Consider the following 3,056-nt stretch of genomic DNA (forward strand, 5'->3'; position numbering starts at 1 on the left):
AATGTATGAATATTTAGTAAACATTTAAGTATGGGCTTCTATTTGGAGGTGAACTACTGATTTGCTTACCTTTAGATACCTCTAGGAGAGGGAACAGGAAAGGGAAAATGGATGTGGAACAGGAGGGAGTTAGGGAAGGAAGAAGGCAGGATGCACCCTTCACACCCAGGCCTTCTGCTGACCCAGGCCTTCTGTTGCTTTCGATGCCCTCACTGGATTTGGAAGGGAGGCCAGGGCAGGTACAGGGCTAAGGCTATCGTAACACCTGCCTCCCTTGTTCTTTTACCTGTAGACCATTCTGCAAACAGTGAGATTGTGTAAAGTCAAGAGCCCTCCAAGTTCAGCTTAAGAGTCAAGTGTTTATTAAGTGTTGTAACTTTGAAACAAACTGTCCTTTCACCTGAATTCACATGTAACTTGGCTATAGTCCTAAGACTCAAGTTCTCCTGATTACTCTAATTTCAACTTCATTCATTCATTCATTCATTCATTCATTCAAAATAGTTGTAGGTGTAGGGAATATAATGGTGAGCATGTCAGACAAGATTGCTTTCTCATGGTTCTTATATCTCATATTAGGGCTGACATTCTACCTTGGCCACCCCAGGCCTGATACTGTTCAGAGACCAAACTGTTCTTGGCTTCTAAAGAAAGCCCAGGTCTCTGAGTTTCTTAGAAATCCAAGCAAACCATACTGCTACATTCCTGCTTGTTTTTCCTGCAGCTTTCTCCCTTTCAGGCTATCCCTCTTTTCATCCTCCTCACCCTCCCCTCCCCAATGCATAAACATAAATAGCTCATCTCCAAGCCCCTCTGCTTCTGGTGACTGTGTTTTCTTAGCCTCATCTTCTGGTGCCTTGGGGAGGTCTAGATAAGACATCAGGCATATCTGATCTGTTGGTCTCCTCTCACATGGCCAGAGGGCAAATAGGGACAATCATATCCTGAAGGAGATGGCACTGAGAACCCATCCAGTCTTGGCTGTTATCAATCCAAAACGATTGCAAACATGGGTGTCTCTGGATAGCTCAGATGAGCCAGATTCATTTAAAAGAGCCAGAGGGGGAAGCCATGATGTTTAGAGGTGGGCCAGCCAATCTCTATCTATCCATTAAAGAGCCTTTATTCAGTACCTTCTCTGTTCAGTTATACACAATCTCTGTCTTCACAATTAGTGACCAATAATACAAAGCCCAAATGTGCACATACACTGCACAATGACCAGCACTAAAGGGAAGTAGATAATATACAAGGGAGTTTCCTTCAAAGGTCTGTGTTTGTTTATTGATACAGGAGATGAGTATCAACTCACTTATTGATTTGTATGTGGGAGGCAGTTTGTAACATAGTTAAGCACAAAGATTCTAAAGCCAGGCTGCTGAAGTTTGAACCCCAGCTCCACCGGCTACAAGCAGAATAATCCTGGGCAAGTCTTCTCAGATATGTCAGTCTCAATTTCATTTGTTAAAAGAAGGTCAAGAAGATAGGTTGTTGTGGGCAATGAAGTGTTAGTACCAGTAAAGCCCTTAATGCTTGGCACCTGGTAACCTTAAAATACTAGGTATAGTTAAGTTATTATTATAGTTATTATTCAGGGGTTGGGTATCTGATTTCCTTTATGTCCCACTAAGTCAGGGTTTCTCTACATTTTAGACCAGATAATTTTTTGTTGTGTGTAGGGGGTGGAGTCAGGGGCTGTTCTGTGCCTTGTGGGATGTTTAGCAGCATCCCTGGGTAATCCTTTACCCATTAGATGCTAGTAGATTCCCCCACCGTCGTGACAACCAAAAGTGTTTCTACTTTGTTAAATGTACCCTAAGAGGCAAAATCACTGCTGGTAGAGAACCACTGTTCTAAATATTCATAACTTAAATAGCTCATCAAGCATCTATGTGTATTATTAACATAATATAAACTTTGCCTATTTTAGACAATGAAATATCACAAAGGGTATGATATAATTTGAGCTACAGATATAAGAATCTGAGGATCATCTACCCCTGTAAGCCTCCCAAGTTCCTCCCTGCTCAGGCCTTTCTTTTGTGGCTACACATCTGCTCCACTCAGGGACCTCCTCTACATCTTAAATAAGGAAGTAGCAGAGCCTCTCAATGGAAATGTGACATTTCAAAGATCTTAAATTGTAAGAGCTATTTTAAAACAGTCCTTGGAGCTTAACAATTTCAAACTTTTTAACTAGGAGATGGGTTGCTCAAAAAAATAGTTATTGCCAAAAGTTCTTCTCAAATTGCTGCATATATCTGAATGACTTTTAATTTTTTTCAGATAAAATGTCTCCCAAGCAACAGCTAAAATCCTTCTCAAGCAAGAGCTTGAGTCCCTGTCGAATACTAATCAGATTACATAGAATATCCGGCCACCAGAATCGGCCACATGATACAATATGGGTACTGTGCACAGGCTCGATGGCTTTCTTCAGGACTGTTTGCTGCCACCTGGTGACAGAAAGCCAACATGGATGCAGTATTGTTCAATTCTATTTGCGTCAGGTTTTACTCTTGATAAGGAGCTGTCTTTGCTAATGGGGAGCCATTTTTCTGCTGAAGACTTTGGACCCAGAGAAGAAATCAATTCGGGGCCTCTCACAAGTGAGGGTTATTTAGAGTTAGCTTCAGATAAATGTAAACTGTCCTACACAATTTTAAACTGAACAAAAAAGAGCATAAATCTTCCTTCAACAAATAAAGCAAGCAATACAAATATTTTTCAACTCCATTTGATGGAGAAAGAGGGAATAAGGAAAGACAGGACTTTACACATCCTCATCTTCTTCTCCTCCCTCTCCTCCTTTCAGTTGGAAGGAGTTTTTGTTGAATGTGTTTTGGACATAAGTTGACGCTCCATAAGTACTTGAATAGAAAAATAACAATCATAACAATACTTTTACATTGACACAATGAAGATATTAGTAAATGGCATTAAAGTAAAAAAGGCGGATGTGATTAAGTCTAAATTTAGGATTTAAATTTCATCTTTTAAATAACTTTTCATACAAACCACACTGAAAGCTACATTAACTGCTTGAATGAGCCACC

General features: G+C 40.2%; 1 protein-coding gene across 1 annotated transcript in view; it reads left to right on the forward strand.

Annotated features, from left to right (window-relative positions):
• The window catches only part of CUNH2orf80 (chromosome unknown C2orf80 homolog), a 14,415-nt gene that overhangs the window by 6,363 nt on the left and 4,996 nt on the right, over positions 1-3,056 (forward strand). The gene's annotated exons all lie outside the window — the stretch shown is intronic.

The sequence above is a fragment of the Pteropus vampyrus genome, unplaced genomic scaffold (genome assembly GCF_000151845.1).
Source record: "Pteropus vampyrus isolate Shadow unplaced genomic scaffold, Pvam_2.0 Scaffold152, whole genome shotgun sequence".
Lineage (NCBI taxonomy): Eukaryota > Metazoa > Chordata > Mammalia > Chiroptera > Pteropodidae > Pteropus > Pteropus vampyrus.